Genomic DNA, 23,481 nt, shown 5'->3' with positions numbered 1-23,481 from the left:
AATTTTTGTAGTCTTTAATGTAGATATTTTCCATGTCTTTTGTTAAATGTATTCCTATTGTATATTGACACTATTGTATGTAATAGTTTTATTAATTTCATTTTCAGTTGTTTGATGCTAGTATATAAATATACAATTAATTTATGTGTATTAACCTTGTAGAATGTGTTCTTGCCAAACTTAGGTATTATTTCTATTTATTTCTTTGTATATTCCTGAGGATTATTTTGGCTTCATTTTTTTTAAGTTTTTATTTAAATTCCAGTTAGGTAACATACAGTGTAACATTAGTTTTAGGTGTACAACATAGTGATTCAACACTTAGATACAACATCCAGTGCTTATCAGAAGTGCACTCCTTAATCCCCATCACCTATATAAACCATCCCCCCTTACCTCCCCTTTGGTAACCATGTTTGTTCTCTATAGTTAAGAGTCTGTTTCTTGGTTTGCCTCTCTCTTTTTTCCCCTGTCATCATTCTTTTTTTCTTAAATTCCACATATGAGTGAAATCATAAGATATTTGTCTTTCTCTGACTGACATATTCTGCTTAGCATAATACTCTCTAGCTCCAACCACATCATTGCAAATGGCAAGATTTCATTCCTTTTATAGCTAAGTAATATTCCATTATGTATATACATACATAGTATATGCATCTTCTTTAACCATTCATCAGCCAATAGACACTTGGGTTGTTTCCATAATTTGCCTATTATAGATAATGCTGCTATAAAAATAAGGGTGCATATATCCCTTTGAATATGTATTTTTGTATTTGAGTAAATACCTGACTGTGAATTACTGAATCATAGGGTAGTTCTGTTTCAACTTTTTGAGGAACTTGCATACTGTTTTTTAGAGTGGCTGCACCGGTTTGCTTTCTCACTAACAGTGCAAGAGGATTACCCTTTCTCCACATCCTTGCCAATACCTGTTGCTTCTTGTGTTGTTGCTTTTAGTCATTCTGACAGGTGTGAGGTGATATTTCATTGTAGTTTCACAGAGCTAAAATTTTCTTGGAAACACAAAAGATCCCAAATAGTCAAAGCAACCTTGGAAAAGAAAAGCTGGAGACATCACAATTTCAGACTTCAAGTTGTGTTACAAAGCTGTAGTGATCAAGTGAGTATGGTACTGGCACAAAAATAGACTCATAGATCAATGGAACACAATAGAGAACCCAGAAATGAACCACCAACTATATGGTCAATTAATCTTCCACAGAAGAGGAAAGAATATCCAATGGAAAAAAGACAGTGTCTTCAACAAATAGTGTTGGGAAAACTGGACAACAATATGCAAAAGAATGAAAATGGACCACTTTCTTACATCATACACAAAAATAAACTCAAAATGGATGAAAGACCTAAATGTGAGACAGGAAACTATTAAAATCCTAGAGGAGAAAACAGGCAGTAATTTTTTTTTTTTTACATCAGCCATAGCAACATCTTACTAGATATGTCTCCTGAGGCAAGGGAAACAAAAGCAAAATAAACTATTGGGACTTCATCAAGATAAAAAGCTTTTGCACAGTGAAGGAAATAGTCAAAAAACTAAAAGGCAACCTACAGAATGGGAAAAGATATTTGTAAATGATATATCTGATAAAGGGTTAGTTACTAAAATCTTTCTAGAACTTATCAAACTCAACACCCAAAACAAATAATCCAATTTAAAAAATGGGCAGAAGACATGAATAGGCATTTTTCCAAAGAAGATATACCAATGGCAAACAGATACTTGAAAAGATGTTCAATCATCACTCATCATCAGGGAAATAGAAATCAAAACTACAATTTGTTATTAAATCCATCCAGCTAATTTTGATCTCAAATAATGTAGTTTTCAGTTATGTACTTTCCATTTTATTCTTTTATATATTTTCCATTTTTGTACTAAGATTCATCATTCATTCACTCCTGTGAGCATATTTGTCTTTATTTCTTGGACATATTTATGAAAATTATTATTATTATTATTTTTTTTTTTTTTGCTAATTCCAGCATCTTGGTCACCTTGACTTCAGTTTCTATTGACTGTTTTCTTTTTTCCTAACTGTTGGTCCCATTTTCCTGCTTTTTTGCCTGTCTAATAATTTTTCATTGACTCCAGGACATTGTAAATGATACATTGTAGAGATTCTAGATTCTTTTATGTTCATCTAAAGTTTGTTGGTTTTGTTTTAGCAGGAAACTTACTTGCCTAGATTCACAATCTTACTTTATCTCTCCTTTATTACTGAAATCCCTGATCCATCCTTTTAACTTTTTATTTCTTGCCGCCTTTATGGTCATTATGAGTGTAAAGATTAGAGGTTAGCCAGGGCATTTGGCAAAATTTTGCTCAGATTTTAGTGCTCCTCTTCTATAGTAACCTTCTTTCCTATGATTCCCTCATTTCAAATCTCTCTGGCAGACCTGTAATACACCATCTCACTTCTCAACATGTTAAATCTGCACCTTGTGGCTTAAATTCCAAATGCTCCACACCAGGAAGACTGGATAGTGAAAAAGGGTGAAAAGCCACATAAGTACATTTATTTTTGGGTGAAAAGCCACATAAGTACATTTATTACCCAGTGAAGTTGCTCTCTCAAGATTTAACTCTTTCCCAAATTTGTTCTGCCTTCGGCAGCTCTTCAGTACCTTTAAATCATTATATTTTTATATATTGTCCACAGTTTATAATTGTTGAATGTGTATGTATTAGTTTATTATATGTTATTGTGTCATTAATGGAAGTGGAACCTAGTGCCTGACTTAAATTACAAACTTTAAGAATAATTCTTCATCATTGAGCTGACTATTTGGTGAAGTCTTCTTAAGCTCACTATTTTTCTTCTCTAAAATAAATGAATATTCTTATCTCTATACTATAAACTTGAATTTTGTGTATATAAATATGTGGATTTGAGAATGTATCTCTGTAAAAGAAAGTTCAGAAAGAAAGAAAGCGATTATATATTGTTAATACTTGCCTCAAATTTTGATTGTTTAATTGTTTTCCTTGGGCTGTAGTATATGTCTATCAAAATTTATCCCATGGTAATTTCTTAGAAAAACAGCAGACTGGAATTCTGGAAATCTGGAATCTCTCATTGCAACTGCATTTAACTAGCTCTATGACTTTGGTCAAGTGAAGATACTTGTGCCTAATGTATTGCAAAACTGCATGTTTAATGGTTTCATTTTCAATATATTAATGTTTTATAGTGTTCCATAAGAAGAATTATGCCTTCCTGGTAGTGCACAATCTAAAAATATGTAAAATTCCTGAGTAATTATTGACAAATTTCATTAGCTTTCTTTTTTTAAAAGTGCAGAGAAGTACATATATAAAGTCATTGTTTTATATCTAAAACGAATACACTGTTATATGTTGATTATATTTTGGTAAAATAAATGGATACCTTAAAAATCATAAGGAACATGCAAAAAAAGTGTAGAAATTTTTTTCATTAATTAATTATATATTGAATTAGAATCATAATCACATAAAGAATTGTATCACAGGGTTTTAAAAACACAGCATTATGACTGTACATTCGTAGTTGAATATACCATAAGGACAAAAACAAAAAAAATAAAGGCACAGAAAAATTTTAAATGGCATTCAGTAGTCTTATTGTTACTGCCAAGATCATTTTTTTTCTGTTTTTTTTTTAAGTCAAAGAAGTTAATTTTCTTTTTTTTCTTCCAAAATTTTATTTAAATTCTAGTTAGGTAACATATAGCATAATACTGGTTTCAGGAGTAGAATTTGATGATTCATCACTAACATATAATACCCAGTGCTCATCACAACAAGTACCCTCCTTAATACCCATCAATTAAAATTTAAAGTTCTATCTATACATCTTAGATAGTGTCAGAATTTCTTAAAAAGAACTAAGATATTAACTACAGGGAATTTTAGTAATTAAACTAAACTTATTAAATGAATTGACATGCAGTTTAATTAAGCCTTTGATTTTTGCCACTTTATTAGAGAATCAAATGTTTTTATATTGTCAATGGGTCTAGTTAGGACACTGTTTTTATATTGAGCTGACAGAAATTAAGAATAGTGCCCTGATATTTGTATTACTTACAAGGAATTGAGCTTACTAAAACTTCCTACAGAAAAAATAAATTCTTCCTAGATCCTCTATAGCTACCAGATTATTAATGATGCCAAAGTGGTTTACCAGAGATGCTGTGGATTTACTTGAATGGAAGTAAAGGGGTAGAGAATTGTTCAGTATACTTACATATGTCCTATTTGAGATATATATATATATATATATATATATATATATATATATATACATACATAATATATATGTATTTAGTAGAGCTTCTATTTTCTATTTCTAGAAAAAGAAATATATTTTAAAGCAAAGATTACATAAGTACCATTTCATTAACTTAATCTCTATGGTTCTAAACATTGGCTTATCTTTCTTCTTGTCAACAGTACTCTCATTTTCTATTTTTAAGACCATTTTTAATTTTATTTCATTTTTTTCTTAAAGATTTTATTCATTTATTTGACAGAGAGAGCACAAGCAGGAAGAATGGCAGAGGCAGAGGGAGAAGGGGAAGAAGGCTCCCCTTGGAGCATGGAGCCTGCTATGGGGCTCGATCCCAGGGCCCTAGGATCATGACCTGAGGCAAAGGTAGATGCTTAACTGACTGAGCCGCCCAGGCACCCCTCCCCTGTCATTTTCATAACTACAGGCCCTGTCTCATATTTTCTGAGCTTTGATTATCCAATTGATATTTTCTTACTATTCTGAACTTTAAATGTTTCTCCCCAGGACACTTGGATGGCTCGGTTGGTTAAACGTCTGTCTTCAGCTCAAGTCATGATCCCAGGGTCCTGGAATCGAGTTCCACATCAGGCAAAGAGCTTGCCTCTCCCTCTGCTTTCCCCTCCCACTGCTTGTGCTCCCTTTCTCTGTTTCTCTGACAAATAAATAAAATCATTTTTAAAATTAAAAAAAAATAAATGTTTCTCCCCTTGCTGTTTTCCAGTCTAAACTATCTTCCCTAACATTTGAAGAAACCATGGCATCTTTAGTCTCCATTCTGTAGAACTCAAAGAGATAAATAACATGGATTATATAGACCAGCTATTCTAAATTAACCCACCAAGCATGATTGGATCTTTATCCTTGTAAACTTGATAAATATCTTTAAAACCTTTAAGTGTTTCATGTCATCTTAAAAGAACTGATTGTAGATAATTTACTGTACTTGGTTTTCTTGTTTTCTCACTTGTTGTCATTTTTAATCCACCCTTTCTCAATAACTACTCCAATTTAAAAATATTTATTCTTTCAGGTACAAAATGTCAGCAAAACACATTCTGTTGGTATTTTGGATACTTTTATTGAAGAGGTGTGAATGGATGAAATTCTGATATTTCTTTTTTTGGCTCCTAACTCCAATCTCCAATGTAGTTTAATTAATTATTTTATTCTTTTATTAGTTTAAGAATGTAACTGTTGTCTCAAAATCCCCAGGGTAACAGAAAGAATGGGGGTGCCTGAGTATGGCAGAGTTCCCAAGCGTTTCATTGGGGAAGGTGGTTACAATTGTTAGCCCAGGAGTGGCCTCTCAGTTAGGTGTTGCCATAAACCATGAACCATGGCTTGATCCAGCCATGGCCCTCTAAGCATGGGGCAAGAAAGCAGTGAGGGAAGTGGAGCAAGATGGCTGAGGAGTAGGAGACCTAAATTTCATCTGGTCCCAGGAATTCAGCTAGATAGGGATCAAACCATTCTGAATACCTACTAACTCAACAGGAGATCAAAGAAAAGAATAGCAGCAACTCTCTGAACAGAAAAGCGACCACTTTCTGGAAGGCAGGATGTGCAGAGAAGTGAATCTGAGGTGATATTTGGGATGAAAGATGGCGGAGGAGGGGGCCTCTGTCAGCCACTACTGGCAAATGATAGAGCCGCAGAGCACAAGATCAGAACTTTTAGAAGTTGGCTCTGCTGAGGGACGTTGCTCCGGTGGCTAAGTTGGGGGGGGTGGAACCCTAGCTGGGACAGTGTGGTCTGAGGACCCTCAGGGTCACAGAAAGCCCAGGGGTGCCTGAGGGCAACAGAGCTCCCAGGTATTGGAGCGGGGAAGATGGCTGCAGAGACGGAGCTGAGGAGTGGGCTCTCAGCTCAGTGTTGCCATAAACCGTGATCCGCAGCAGTCAGCCACTGCTCTTCCAGCAGGGACCCAACAAGTGGCAGATTCGGGGAGACTCCCCTTCCTCCCCTGGGAAGAGCGGTGTGGGAGCCCACTGCAGGAATCAGCTGGGCTTGGAGACTCCACACTGCATCGGGTGCCAGAGATAAAATTCTCAGTAACAGGCCAGGTGAGCATGGAGTGCGGTTGGAGACCGGGGAGATGGGAGTGATTGAGTGCTTTCCTCTGGAGGCTCACTGAAGAGTAGGGCTCCAAGTTCTCGGGTCCTCTGGGGTGGAGATTGGGAGGCCGCCATTTTTACTCTCATCCTCCAAAGCTGTATGTAAAGCTTGCGGGAAACAAAAGCTACCTAGAGCAAACCCGAGAAGATTACTTAGAAGAGACCCGGCAAGGGCAGGACAATTCCGCCTCCAGCAAAGACATTTGTGAACCACTGCAACAGGCCCCTCCCCCAGAAGATCAGCAAGAACAGCCAGCCAAGACCAAGTTTACCAATCAATGAGAACAGCGGAACTCCAGCGCTAGGGGAAGACAGCACATAGAATCCATGGTTTTTCCCCATGATTCTTTAGTCTTTCAAAGTTAGTTTTTTAAATTTTCTTTTTTTTAAATTTTTCTTTCCCCTCTTTCAACCAACATCTTATCAATCCCTTTTTTAAAAAATCATTTTTATTTTTCATTTAAAGTCATATTCTATCCCTTCATAGTAGTTAACCTTATTTTTGGTATATAAATATAAGTTGTTCTCTCCTTAAAATGTAGGGATACAGTTTATTCTAACAGGCTAAAATATACCCTAAATCCCTAGTATATGGCTTTGTTCTAGTCTCCTGGCTGATCACATTCTCTCCCTTTTTTTTTAAAACTCTTCTTTCTTTTTTCAACCAACTTCTAACAATTCTTTTTTATAAAATCCTTTATAATGTTCATCTTTACAGTCATATCCCATCCCTTCATCATATTTATCCTTATTTTTGTACATATATAAGCTTTTCTTTCTTTAAAAATTTGGGAAGCACTTACTCTAACAGAACAAAATATGCCCAAAATCTAGTGTGTGGCACTTATCTATGCACCAGCCTGATCATATTTGATCATATTGTTTTTTTGTTTCTTTGTTTGTTTTTTATCTTTTTCTCTTTTCTAACTTTCCCTTACTTTTCCCCCAGCTTCAGCTCTCTTCTGATGTGTTTAGTGTATATTTTTCTAGGGTCATTTTTACCCTGTTAGCATTTTGTTCTCTCACTCATCTATTCTCCTCTGGACAAAATGACAAGATGGAAAAATTACCTCAATAAAAAGAACAAGAGACAGTACTGACTGCCAGGGACCTAGTCAATACGGACATTAGTAAGATGTCAGAACTAGAGTTCAGAATGACAATTTTAAAGATACTAGCTGGGCTTGAAAAAAAGCATGGAAGATATTAAAGAAACCCTTTCTGGAGAAATAAAAGAATTAAAATCTAACCAAGTCAAAATCAAAAAGGCTATTAATGAGGTGCAATTAAAAATGGAGGCTCTAACTGCTGGGATAAATGAGGGAGAAGAGAAAATTAGTGATATGGAAAACCAAATGATGGAAAATAAAGAAGCTGAGAAAAAGAGAGATAAACAACTACTGGATCACAAGGACAGAATTAGAGAGATAAGTGATCCCATAAGATGAAACAATATTAGAATAACCGGGATCCCAGAAGAAGAAGAAAGAGAGAGAGGGGCAAAAGGTATATTGGAGAAAATTATAGCAGAGAACTTCCCTAATTTGGGAAAGGAAACAGGCATCAAAATCCAGGAGGCACAGAGAACCCCCCTCAAAATCAATAAAAAGAGGTCAACACCCCGACATCTAATAGTAAAATTTACAAGTCTCAGAGACAAAAAGAAAATTCTGAAAGCACCTCGGGATAAGCGATCTGTACCCTACAGTGGTAGAAACATTAGATTGGGCACAAACCTATCCACAGAGCCCTGGCAGGCCAGAAAAGACTGGCATGATATCTTCGGGGCACTAAATGAGAAAAATATGCAGCCAAGAATGTTATATCCAGCTCGGCTGTCATTGAAAATAGAAGGAGAGATAAAAAGCTTCCAGGACAAACAAAAAATAAAGGAATTTGCAAACACGAAACCAGACCTACAAGAAATATTGAAAGAGGTCCTCTAAGCAAAGAGAGCCTAAAAGTAACATAGACCAGAAAGGAACACAAACAATACACAGTAACAGTCACCTTACAGGCAATACAGTGGCACTTAATTCCTATCTTTCGATAGTTAATCTGAATGCAAATGGGCTAAATGCCCCAATCAAGAACCACAGGGTATCATATTGGATAAAAAAAAAAAAAACAAGACCCATCGATATGCTGTCTGCAAGAGACTCATTTTAGACCCAAAGACACCCCCACATTGAAAGTGAGGTGGTGGATTAACATTTAGCATGCTAATGGACACAAAAGAAAGTGGAGGTGGCAATCCTTATATCAAACAAATTAGTTTTTACCCAAAGACTATAACAAGGGATGAGGAAGGGCACTATATCCTACTTAAAGGGTCTATCCAACAAGAAGATCTAATAATTGTAAATATCTATGCCCCTAACATGGGAGAGCCAAACTTATAAAGCAATTAATAACAAAAGCAAAGAAACACATTAACAACAATAAAATAATAGTGGGGGACTTAACACCCCCTTCACTGAAATGGACAGACCACCTAAACAAAAGATCAACAAGGAAATAAAGACTTTAAATGACACACTGGATCAAATGGATTTCACAGACATATTCAGAACATTCCATCCCAAAGCAACGGAATACACATTCTTCTCTAGTGCCCATGGAACATTCTCCAGAATAGATCACATCCTAGGTCACAAATCAGGTCTCAACTGGTACCAAAAGATTGGGAACATTCCCTGGATATTTTTAGACCACAGTGCTTTGAGGCTAGAACTCAATCACAAGAGGAAAGTCGGAAAGAACTCAAATACATGGAGGCTAAAGAGCATCCTACTAAATAATGAATGGGTCAACCAGGAAATTAAAGAAGAATTAAAAAAATTCATGGAATCCAAAGAAAATGAAAACACAACTTTTCAAAATATTTGAGGTACAGCAAAGGCAGTCCTAAGAGGAAAATATATAGCAATACAAGCTTTTCTCAAGAAACAAGAAAGGACTCAAATGCACAACCTAATCCTACACCTAAAGGAGCTGGAGAAAGAACAGCAAATAAAGCCTAAACCCAGCAGGAGAAGAGAAATAATAAAGATCAGAGCAGAAATATGATATAGAAACCAAAAGAACAGTAGAACAGATCAACAAAACTAAGAGATGGTTTTTTGAAAGCATTAATAAGACTGATAAACAACTGGCCAGTCTCTTTACTCAAAAAGTAAAGAGAAATGACCCAAATCAATAAAATCATGAATGAGGAGAGATCAAAACCAACACCAAAGAAATACAAACAATTATGAGAACATATGAGCAAGTATATGCCAGCAAGTTAGATAATCTGGAAGAAATAGATGCATTCCTAGAGGTGTATCAACTACCAAACTGGAACCAGGAAGAAATAGAAAACCTGAACAGACGTATAACCACTAAGGAAATTGAAGCAGTCATCAAAAATCTCCCAACAAACAAAAGTCCAGGGTCATATGGCTTCCCAGGGGAATTTTACCAAACATTTAAAGAAGATTAATACCTATTCTTCTGAAACTGTTCCAAAAAATAGAAGTGGAAGGAAAACTTCCAAACTCGTTTTATGAGGCCACCATTACCTTGATCCCAAAACCAGACAAAGACCCCGTCGAAAAGGAGAATTACAGACCAATACCCTTGATGAACATAGATGCAAAATTTTCACCAAAATACTAGCCAACAGGATCCAACAGTCCATTTAAAGGATTATTCACCATGACCAAGTGGGATTTATCCATGGGCTGCAAGGTTGGTTCAACATCCACAAATCAATCAATTTGATAAAATACATTAATAAAAGAAAAAACAAGAACCATGTGATCTTCTCAGTAGATGCAGAAAAAGCTTTTGACAAAGTACTGCATCCTTTCTTGATCTACCTCAATATCATAAAAGCCATCTATGAAAAACCTACAGTGAATATCATTCTCAATGGGGAAAAGCTGAGAGCTTTTCCCCTAAGGTCAGGAACGAGGCAGGGATGTCCACTCTCACCACTGCTATTCAACATAGTATTAGAAGTCCTAGCCACATCAATCAGACAACAAAAAGAAATCAAAGGCATCCAAATCGGCAAAGAGGAAGTCACACTCTCACTCTTTGCAGATGATATGATACTGTATGTGGAAAACCCAAAAGACTCCACCCCAAAACTGCTAGAGCTCATACAGGAATTCAGTCAAGTAGCAGGCTATAAAATCAATGCACAGAAATCAGTGGCATTCCTATACACCAACAACAAGTCAGAAGAGAGACAAATCAAGGAGTCGATCCCATTTACAATTGCACCCAAAACCATAAGATACCTAGGAATAAATCTAAACAAAGAGTAAAGAATCTGTACTCAGAAAACTTTAAAATACTCCTGAAAGAAATTGAGGAAGACACAAAGAAATGGAAAAACGTTCCATGTTCATGGATTGAAAGAACAAATATTGTGAAGATGTCAATGCTACCTAGAGCAATCTACACATTCAATGCGATCCCCATCAAAATACCATCCACTTTTTTCAAAGAAATGGAACAAATAATCCTAAAATTTGTTTGGAACCAGAAAAGACCCCGAGTAGCCAGAGGAATATTGAAAAAGAATAGTAAAGCTGATGGCATCACAATTCCGGACTTCAAGCTCTATTACAGAGCTGTCATCATCAGGAGAGTATGGTACTGGCACAAAAACAGACACATAGTTCAATGGAACATAATAGAGAGCCCAGAAATGGACCCTCAACTCTATGGTCAACTAATCTTTGACAAAGCAGGAAAGAATGTCCAATGACAAAAAGACAGTCTCTTCAACAAATGGTTTTGGGCAAATTGGACAGGCACATGCAGAAGAATGAAACTGGACCATTTTCTTACACCACACACAAAAATAGACTCCAAATGATTGAAAGACCTAAATGTGAAACAGGAGTCCATCAAAATCCTAAAGGAGAACACATGCAGCAACCTATTCAACCTCAGCCGCAGCAACTTCTTCCTAGAAATATCACCAAAGGCAAGGGAAGCAAGGGTAAAAATGAACTATTGGGATTTCATCAAGATAAAGTTTTTGCCCAGCAAAAGAAACAATCAACAAACCCAAAAGACAACCGACAGAATGGGAGAAGATATTTGCAAATGACATATCAGATAAAGGGCTAGTATCCAAAATCTATAAAGAACTTATCAAACTCAACAGAATATAAATGATCTACTCAAGAAATGGGCAGAAGACATGAACGACCTTTTTCCAAAGAAGACATCAAAATAGCAACAGAGACATGAAAAAGTGCTCAACATCACTCGGCATCAGGGAAATCCAAATCAAAACCTCAATGAGGTATCACCTCACACCAGTCAGAATGGCTAAAATTAACAAGTCAGGAAACGACAGACGTTGGCGGGGATGTGGAGAAAGGGGAACCGTCCAACACTGTTGGTGGGAATGCAAGCTGGTGCCGCCACTCTGGACAACAGTATGGAGGTTCCTCAAAAAGTTGAAAATAGAGCTACCCTACAACCCAGCAATTGCCCTACTGGGTATTTACCCTAAATATACAAATGTAGGGATTCGAAGGAGTACATGCACCCCGATATTTATAGCAGCAATGTCCAAACAATAGCCAAATTATAGAAAGAGCCAAGATGTCCATTGACAGATGAATGGATAAGAAGAGGTGGTATTTATATATAATGGAATATTATGCAACCATCCAAAGGAATGAAATCTTTCCATTTGCAATGACGTGGATGGAACTGGAGGGTATTATGCTGATTGAAATAAGTCAATCAGGAAAGGACATGTATCATATGATCTCACTGATAGGAGGAATTCTTAATCTCAGGAAACAAACTTAGTGTTGCTGGAGTGGTGGGGGGTGGGAGGGATGGGGTGGCTGGCTGATTGTCATTGGGGAGGGTATGTACTATTGTGAACCCTGTGAATTTTTTAAGACTGTTGAATCACAGACTTGTACCTCTGAAACAAATAATACATTATATTAAAAAATTAATAAAATGAAGATAGCAAGAAAAGAAAAATGAAGAGGGGGAAGTCAGAGGGGGAGATGAACCATGAGAGACTACGGACTCTGAGAAAAACCTGAGGGTTCCTAAGGGGAGTGTGTTGTGGAGATGGTTTAGCCCGGTGATTGGTATTAAGGAGGGCACGTATTGAATGGGGCACTGGGTGTTATACGCAAATAATGAATCATGGAATACTACATCAATAACTAATGATATAAAGTATGATGATTAACATAACATAATAAAATTAAAAAAAAAGTATTTAAGTGGGGCCATTGTGAGTCTCCCCTCCGTCTACTGAGAGAATTGGTGCAGGTGTGCACCATAGATGCCTGAAGAGTTAGGTGCACACACAAGTGACTAACTGCTTTTCCATGAAGGTGCACAAAGAGTGGGGGCCATGATCATTTAGCTCGAGGCCTGGAGTTCAGGGTGTTGCCATTTTTTTTTTTTAAATCCTCTAAAGCGGTGTGGAAAGCCTTCAGGGAACAAAAGCCACATAGTGCAACCTGAAGCAGCTTACACTGAGCCCAGCCACTTCCAAGGGGTGTTGCAACTCTTTCCAAGCAATAAGCCTTAGAATCAGTACAACAGGCCCCTCTCACAAAAGACCAGCAGGAACATTAGGCTAATACCAAGTTTATGGATCACACAGAACTGAGAAACTCCTGTGTTGGGAAAATAGTATATAAAATTTGAAGTTTATTTCCTCATGATTCTTTAATCTTTCAGTTTAAAATTTTCTTTTTCTTTTTTTCCTTTTCAACTAACTTTGTATTTTATCAATTCTTTTTTAAGTATTTTTTATTTTACATTTGTATTTTATAGATATATTCTTTATTTTTTATTTCCTTTCACTGTATTCAATTTTATTTTTGTGTATTTATATAGAAATTTTTCTTTCTTTACAACTTTGGGATCTAGTGTCTGTTAAATTGTATTCTCTCCCTCCACCCGTTTTTTTCTTTTTTGGTTTCTAATCTCTTTGGATTTATCTAGTGTATATTTTGCTGAGGTCATGGTTTTGTTCTGATTTTGTTCTCTCATTCATTTATTCTTCTGGACAAAATGACTAGAAGGAGGAATCCACAACAAAAGAAAAAAACAGAGTTAATACTCTGCCACAGATTTATTCAATATGGATATAAGTAAAAAGTCAGACCTCAAATTTAGAATAATGTTTATACAGGCACTACCTGTGTTTGAAAAAAGCATAAAAGACACTAGACAATCCATAAGTGCAGAAACAAAAGAACTCAATTCTAATCATGCAGTAATTTAAAATGCTTTAAATGAGATGCAATCTAAAATGGACGCTCTAACAGCAAGGTCAAATGAAGCAGAAGAGAGAGCCACTGACATAGGAAACAAAATGATGGAAAGTAAGGAAGTTAAGGGAAAGAGGAAAACAACGACTGGATTATGAGGGGAGGCTTCGAGAAATCAGTGATACCATACAGCAAAACAATATTAGAATAATTGGGGTCCCCAAGAAGAAGAAAGAGAGAGGGGCAAAAGGTATATTTAAGCAAATTGCAGGTGAGAAACTCCTTAACATGGGGAAGGAAACAAGCATTCATGTCCAAGAGGCAGAGAGGACCCTTCCCAAAATCAGTAAAAATACATCACCACCCCGAATTATAATAGTGAAGGTTGCAAATTACAGAGACAAAGAGAAAATCCTGAAAGCACCTCAAGACAAGAGTTCCTTAACCTACAAGGGTAGAAACATTAGACTGGCAGAAGACCTATCCACAGAGACCTGGCTGGACAGAAAGTGCTGGCACCATATATTCAGTGTACTAAATGAGATAAACATGGAATACTTTATCCAGCAAGGCTGTCATTCAGAAAAGAAAGAGAAGTGAAGAGGTACCAGGACAAACAGAAAATGAATATGTGACCAATAAACCAGCCCTGAAAAAATTATTAGAGGGGATCCTGTAAACCAAGAAAGAGCCCAAAAGTAAGATAGACCAGAGAGGAACAGAGCCAATATACAGAAACATGGACTTTACAGGTGATACCATGACACTAAATTCATATCTTTCAATAGTTACTCTGAATGTAAATGGACTAAATGCTCCAATCAAAAGACACATGGTATCAGAGTGGAATAAAAAACAAGATCCATCCATATGCTGTCTACAAGAGACTCGTTTTAGACCTAAAGACACCTCCAGACTGAAAGAAAGGGGGTGGAGAAAAATTTATCATGCTAATGAACCTCAAAAGAAAGCTGGGGTAGCAATCCTATATAAGACAAATTAGATTTTAAACCAAAGACTCTAGTAAGAGATAAAGAGGGACACTATATCATACTTAGAGGGTCTATCAAACAAGAAGATCTAAAAATTATAAATATTTATGCTCATGACTTCAGAGAAGCCAATTACATAAAATAATTAATAGCCGAATTAAAGAAACACATTGAGAATAATACAATAATAGTAGAGTACTTCAATATGATACAGCAATGGACATCAAAGGAGAAGATCAGCCAGGAGACAGGGCTTTGAAGGAAACACTGGACCAGATGGGCTTCACAAATATATTCAGAGCATTCCAACTTAAAGCAACGGAAAACACATTCTTCTCCAGTGCACAAGGAACATTCTCCAGAATAGATCACATACTGGTGATCTATATATAAACAAATCAGGTCTCAGCTGGTACCAAAAGATTAGGATTATTCCCTGCATATTTTCAGACCACAAAGCTTTGAAACTTGAACTCAATCACAGGAGAAAATTTGGAAGGAAAGCAAACACTTGGGGGCTATAGAGGACCCTACCAAAGAATGAATGCATCAATTAGGAAATTAAAGAATTTTTAAAAATCATGGAAACAAATGAATGCACAACTGTTCAAAACCTTTGAGATGCAGCAAAGTCAGTCCTAAGAGGGCAGTCCAGAGCATTACAAGCCTCTCTCAAAAAATTAGAAAATCTCAAATACACAAGCTAGACTTACACCTAAAGGAGCTGGGGAGAGAACAGAAAGGCTAAACAGAGCAGGATAAGAGAAATAATAAAGATTAGAGCAGAAATCAATGAAATAGAAACTAAAAGAACAAGAGAACAGATCAACAAAACCTAAGATTGATAAACCCCTAGCCAGACTTATCAAAAAGAAAAGAGAAAGCACTCAAATTAATAAAATCATGAATAAAAGAGGGGGGATCATGACCAACACCAAGGAAATACAATTTTAAGAACATATTATGAGCAACTATATGCCAACAAATTAGGCAATCTGGAAGAAATGGATGTATTCCTGGAAACTGTACAAACTACCAAGACTGAAATAGGAAGAAATAGAAAACTTGAACAGACCCATAACCAGCGAGGAAATTGAAGCAGTAATAAAAAATCTCCCAATAAACAAGAGTCCAGGGCCAGATGGCTTTCCAGGGGAATTCTACCAAACATTTAAAGAAGAACTAATACCTATTCTTCTGAAGTTGATTCAATACAAAGAAAGGGAAGGAAAATTCCCAAATTCATTCTATGAGGTCAACATTACCTTGATCCCAAAACCAGACAAAGACGCCATAACATCAAAAAGGAGAATTACAGATCAATATCCCTGAGGAACATGGATGCCAAAATTCTCACCAAGATACTAGCAAATAGGATCGAACAGTCCATTACAAGGATTATTCACCACGACCAAGTGGGATTTATTCCTGGGATGCAAGTGTGGTTCAACATTTGCAAATCAATCAATCTGATAAATCACATTAATAAAAGAAAGTATAAGAACCAATGATCCTCTAAATGGATGCAGAAAAAGCATTGGCAAAATACAGCATCCTTTCGTGATTAAAACTCTCCACAGGATGGGATAGAGGGAACATACCTCAATATCATAAAAGCCATCTATGAAAAGCCCACAGTGAATATCATTCTCAATGGGGAAAACCTGAGAGCTTTTCCCCTAAGGTCACAAATACGGCAGGGATGCCCAGTCTCACCACTATTCTTCAACATAGTACTAGAAGTCCTAGCCTCAGCAATCAGACAACAAAAAGAAATAAAAGGCATCCAAATTGGCAAAGAAGAAGTCAACTCTCAGTTTTGGCAGATGACATGATACTTTATGAGGAAAACCCAAAAGATTCCACCCCAAAATTGATAGAACACATACAACAATTCAGCAGCATGGCAGGATATAAAATCAATGCACAGAAATCAATTTCATGTCTATACAATAACGATGAGACAGAAGAAAGATAAATTAAGGAATTGATCCCATTTATAATTACACCCAAAACCATAAGATACCTAAGAATAAACCTAACCAAAGAGGTAGAGGATCTGTACTCTAAAAACTATGGAACACTTATGAAAGAAATTGAGGAAGACACAAAGAGATGGAAAAACATTCCATGCTCATGGATTGGAAGATATGATTTCATTCATATGTGGAACATAAGGAATAGCATGGTGGACATTAGGAGAAGGAAGGGAAAAATGAAGGGGGGGGATCAGAGGGGAAGACGAACCATGAGAGACTATAGACTCTGGGAAACAATCTAAGGGTTTTGAAGGGGAACGGGGTGGGTGGATGGGTTAGCCTGCTGATGGGTATTAAGGAGAGCACAATTGCAATGAGCACTGGGTGTTATACGCAAAAAAATGAATCATGGAACACTACATTAAAAACCAATGAAGTATTGTATGGTGACTAACATAACATGATTTTAAAAATAATTAATTAATTAATTTTAAAAAGAAGAATAAATATTGTGAAAATGTCTGTGCTACCCAGAGTAATCTACACATTCAATGCAATTCTTACTAAAATACCACTGACATTTTTCACAGAGCTAGAACAAACAATCCTAAAATTTGTATGGAACCACAAAAGACCTTGAATAGCCAGAGGAATATTGAAAAAGAAAACCAAAGCTGGTGTCATCACATTTCTGTACTTCAAGCTATATTACAAAGCTGTAATCATCAAGACAGTACAGTACTGGGACAAAAATAGACACATAGATCAATGGAACAAAATAGAGAACCCAGAAATGGATCCTCAACTGTATGGTCAAGTAATCTTTGACAAAACAGGAAAGAATATCCAATAGAAAAAGGACAGTCTCTGGTGTTGGGAAAATTGGACAACCACATGCAGAAGAATGAAACTGGACCATTTTCTTACACCATACAGAAAAATAAACTCAAAATGGATGAAAGACCTCAATGTGAGATAGGAATCCATCAAAATCCTAGAGGAGACCACAGGCAGCAACCTGTTCAACCTTGGCCACAACAATGTCTGCTAGACACGACTCAAAATGCAAGGGAAACAAAAGCATAAATGAACTTTTGGGACTTCATCAAGATAAAAACCTTTAGCACAGCAAAGGAAACAGTCAACAAAACAGTCAAGCAAACCATGGAATGGGAGAATATATTTGCAAATGACATATCAGATAAAGGGCTAGTATCCAAGATCTATAAAGGACCCATCAGACTCAAAACCCAAAAAACAAATAACCAATCAAGAAATGGGCAGAAGACATGAGCAGACGTTTCTCCAAAGACATATAAATGGCTCACAGACAAATGAAAAAATGCTCCACATCCCTTGTCATCAGGGAAATACAAATCAAAAGTACAATGAGATACCACCTCACACCAGTCAGAATGGTTAAAATTAATAAGTCAGGAAATAACAAATGTTGGTGAGGATGCAGAGAAGGGGGAATTCTCTTACACGGTTGGTGGGAATGCAAGCTGGTATAGCCACTTTGGAAAACAGTATGGAGATTACTCAGGAAGTTAATAATAGAACTACCTATGACCCAGCAATTGCACTACTAGGTATTTACCCCAAAGATACAAATGTAATGATCCGAAGTGACGCATGCACCCCAAAGTTTATAGCATCAATGTCCACAATAGCCAAACTATGGAAAGAGCTGAGATGTCCATCAAGGGATGACTGGATAAAAAGCTGTGGTTCATATATACAATGGAATATTACTCAGCCATCAGAAAGGATGAATACCCACCATTTGCATCGGCATTGATGGAACTGAAGGGGATGATGCTAAGTGAAAAAAGCCAAGCAGAGAAAGACAATTATATGGTTTCACTTATATGAGGAACATAAGGTATAGCATGGAGGACAATAGGGGAAGGAAGGGAAAACTGAAGGGGGGGAATCAGAGAAGGAGACAAACCATGACAGATTCTGGACTCTGGGAAACAAACTGAGGTTTTCAGAGGGGGAGGGGTGGGGGGATGGGGTAGCCAGGTGATAGGTATTAAGGAGAGCATGTGTTGTGATGAGAACTGGGTCTTATACACAAGGAATGAATTATTGAACACTACATTATGAACTAATGATGTACTGTACGGTGGTTAACTGAATAAAAAAAAGACAGGGAAAAATAAAGTGGGAGAAATTTGGAGGGGGAGATGAACCATGAGGGACTATGGACTCTGAGAAACAAACTGAGGGTTCTGGGGGGGGTTGGTGGATGGGTTAACCTGGTGATGGGTATTAAAGAGGGCATGTACTGAATGGAGCACTGGGTGTTATATGAAAACAATGAATCATGGAACACTATATCAAAAACTAATGATGTAATGTATGGTGATTAACATAACATAATAAAATTTTAAAAAATGAAGATGTGGTATATATATATAATGGAATATTATGCAACCATCAAAAACCCCCCAAAATCTTGCCATTTGCAATGACGTGGATGGAACTAGAGTGTATTATGCTAAGCTAAATAAGTCAATCAGAGAAAGACATGTATCATATGACCTCACTGATAGGAGGAATTCCTAATCTCAGGAAACAAACTGAGGGTTGCTGGAGTGGTGGGGGTTGAGAGGGATGGTGTGGCTGTGTGATAGACATTGGGGAGGGTACGTGCTATGGTGAGCACTGTGAATTGTGTAAGACTGTTGAATCACAGACCTGTACTTCTGAAACAAATAATACATTATATGTTTAAAAAAAAAAAGAAGATAGCAGGAGGGGAAGAATGAAGGGGGAGAAATCGGAAGGGGAGATGAACCATGAGAGACTATGGACTCTGAGAAACAAACTGAGGGTTCTAGAGGGGAGGAGGGTGGGGGCATGTGTTAGCTTGGTGATGGGTATTAAAAAGGGCACGTATTGAATGGAGTACTGTGTGTTATACACAAACAATAATCATGGAACACTACATCAAAAACTAATGATGTAATGTATGGTGATTAACATAACATAATAAAATTTAAAAAAAGGAAAAAATGTGATATATATATTTACAATGGAATATTACTCAAACTTCAGAAAGGATGAATACCTACTATTTACATTAACATGTATGGAACTGGAGGGTATTATGCTGAGTGAAATAAGTCAAGCAGAGAAAGACAATCATTGTATGGTTTCACTCATATGTGGAATATAAAAAACAGCACAGAGAATCATAGGGTAAGGGAGGGAAAACTGAATGGGAAGTTATCAAAGAGGGAGACAAACTATGAGTGACTCTTAATTTTAGAAAACAAACAGGGTTGCTGGAAGGGAGGTGAGTGGAAGGAAGGTATAATTGGGTGATGGGATTTAAGGAGGGCATGTGATGTGATAAGCACTGGGTTTTATATTCAACTGATGAATTATTGGACTCTACATCTGAAACTAATGATGTACTATATGTTGGCTAATTGAATTTAAATTGAAAAAATCTGCTGTAATTTTTGAGTTAATCAATTGAATTTTGAGTTCATGTTGAAGATTATACATATAATGTACTAATTTAAATTTTTTCCATTTTCACATTTTATTAATCAAATTTTATTTAGTTTGTTTACATATATATTTAATGTTTGTGGGGTTTTTGGTCTTTATTAGTTTTTTTTCAGTCATCTAACTTAATTTTTCAAAGTGTGTATACAAATTATTTGAGTTACATTATTTTTTGGGAATTTATACATGAGGTAGAAATTTTAACTTTTCATATGATACAGGTATTTGAGATCTTCATGGAATCAACTATTCTAACAGTATTAAAAAGTAATATTTTATTATTTTTAATTATTTTTTATTTTTATTATTTTTAAAGATTTTATTTATTTATTTGTCAGAGAGACGGCAAGAACAAGAGAGCACAAGCAGGGGGAGTGGCAGGTAGAGGGTGAAGCAGGGTCCCTGCTGAGCAAGGAACCAGATGTAGGACTTGATCCCAGGACTCCAGGATCATGACCTGAGCCAAAGGCAGATGCTTAACCAACTGAGCCACTCAGGCGTCCCAAAAGATAATTTTTTAAAGGGTCAGTTTAAGGCTTTTAAAACTTCTAATATGCGCAATAATGAAGCCTTACCCCTAGGACTTATTATTAATTCTGAGTTAAATTTCTTTCTCTTTTTTTCCCCTCAATCAGTTGTTATATAATCACCACAGGTTAGCATCTTTGGAGGTGTCTCAGACTTGTGTGTCCTCAACAAAAAATACTTTGTCATTCAAAATAAAAACTGAGTGTTACCCAAGAATGAAAGACTTTCTAGGCCTTAAATGCAAAGTGACATTTTTTTAAAATTTTATTTTATTATGTTAGTCACCATACATTACATCATTAGTTTTTGATGTAGTGTTCCATGATTCGTTGTTTGTGTATAACACCCAGTGCTCCATGCAATACGTGCCCTCCTTAATACCAATCACCGGGAAACCCATCCCCCACCCCTCTTCCCTCTAAAACCTTCAGTTTGTTTCTCAGAGTCCATGGTCTTTCATGGTTCATCCTCTCCTCCGATTTCCCCCCCTTCATCTTTCCCTTCCTACTATTTTCTTTTTTTTTTTTAACATATAATGTATTATTTGTTTCAGAGGTACAGGTCTATGATTCAACAGTCTTACACAATTCACAGTGCTCACCATAGCACATACTCTCCCGAATGTCCATCATCCAGCCACCCATCCCTCCCACCTCCCACCACTCCAGCAACCCTCAGTTTGTTTCCTGAAGTTAATAGTCTCTTATGGTTTGTCTCCCTCTCTGGTTTCATCTTGTTTCATTTTTAACTCCTTTCCCCTATGTTCCTCTGTCTTGTTTCTTAAATTCCTCATATCAGTTAGATCATATGATACTTGTCTTTCTCTGATTGCCTTATTTCATTTAGCATAATACCCTCTAGTTCCATCCACGTTGTTGCAAATGGCAAGATTTCAGTTTTTTGATGGCTGCATAATATTCCATTGTATTTATATACCACATCTTTTTTTAAAAAAAATTTTTATTTTATTTTTTTAAGATTTTATTTATTTATTTATTTGAGAGACAGTGAGAGAGAGAGAGAGAGAGAGAGAGCACATGAGAGGGGGGAGGGTCAGAGGGAGAAGCAGACTCCCCGCCGAGCAGGGAGCCCGATGCAGAACTCGATCCTGGGACTCCAGGATCATGACCTGAGCTGAAGGCAGTTGATTAACCAACTGAGCCACCCAGGCGCCTAAAGATTTTTTTAAAGATTACATTTATTTATTTGACAGAAAGGGACACAGTGAGAGAAGGAACACAAGCAGGGGGAGTGGGAGAGGGAGAAGCAGGCTTCCCACTGAGCAGGGAGCCCGATGCGGGGCTCGATCACAGGACCCTGGGATCATGACCTGAGCCGAAGGCAGACACTTAATGACTGAGCCACCCAGGCGCCCCAATATACCACATCTTCTTTATGCATTCATCCGTTAATGGACATCTTGGCTCTTTCCATAGTTTGGCTATTGTGGACATTGCTGCTATAAACATTGGGATGCACATACCCCTTCAGATCACTATATTTGTATCTTTGGGGTAAATACCCAGTAGTGCAGTTGCTGGGTCATAGGGTAGCTCTATTTTCAACGTTTTGAGGAACCTCCATGCTGTTTTCCAGAGTGGCTGCACTAGTTTGCATTCCCACCAACAGTGTAGGAGGGTTCCCCTTTCTCTGCATCCTCACCAATATTTGTTGTTTCCTGCCTTGTTAATTTTAGCCATTCTGACTGGTGTGAGGTGGTATCTCATTGAGGTTTTGATTTGTATTTCCCTGATGCTGAGTGATGTTGAACACTTTTTCATGTGCAAAGGGACATTTTATTTTCTAAAGGATTAGTTTACATAAAAACTTAATCAAGTGTTGGGACATATATGAGAATCAGAGAAATGTAGTGTGTTTTATGGCAGAGGTGTATGAAATTTGGGGACAGAGTAATGGAAAGAACTCAGTCTTGAAATTTCTTCAACATGCAGAAGAGGAAAGAAGAGAATGGTATATCAAGAAGAGGGAAGAACAATGAAAGTGAGAAAGAAAACTGGTGCATCAAGAGTCCTGCCAATGACTGTAGCACAGGAACCATGTGAAGGAAAGGTAGGAGACTGGCATAGTGCAAATCACCATCAACTCAGGCATGGCTTATGTGTCCATATCTTCCAAACCTCAAACTGAGACATGTGGTCTGACATTTTTCTGATTTGTGAATTTATTTACTAGACAATTATGACAAGGCATAGATTTTAAGCCACATTTGATTTAACAAATTGCTTCTATTAAAGAGAATGACATCTTTATGATATTAGACTACTGAATATGTGTGTCATCTTTGCCATATCTCAAATCACTGACTTTAAACAAAGTGTGAAATCATTGTGAACTTGAAGGACAAAATAAGAAATTATTTTGCACATTTGTAATTTGTAGCTTAGAGCCCATGCAACATTCCCCATGGAATGTTAAGAGACTTTTCACCTAACATCCTTCTGAGAAGTGCCAGTCCACAATCAGCAATAGAGCATATATAGAGTAGAGACAACAGGTAATTTTTTTTAAAATTCCTGCACAGTGAGTTGGAATTAGGCAACATGGAAAAAAAAACAAGCAAAAGAAATATAAGAAATATCTACTAAAAATTATTTCAAACAGGGAAGTGCTGTAGACCTTTGGCAAATGCCTGTGGCTAATGCAGAATAACTTGGTATAACAGGAACAATTTTCTTGAGAGAAAGGCTTATGAACTCAACCAGTGAATATATTTACTGGGAGTATACCTGGTTCAGAACTCCATGGGGTGTTATATCAGG

The sequence above is a fragment of the Zalophus californianus genome, chromosome 11 (genome assembly GCF_009762305.2).
Source record: "Zalophus californianus isolate mZalCal1 chromosome 11, mZalCal1.pri.v2, whole genome shotgun sequence".
In the NCBI taxonomy this organism is placed as follows: Eukaryota; Metazoa; Chordata; class Mammalia; order Carnivora; family Otariidae; genus Zalophus; species Zalophus californianus.
This window is presented reverse-complemented; position numbering follows the sequence as displayed.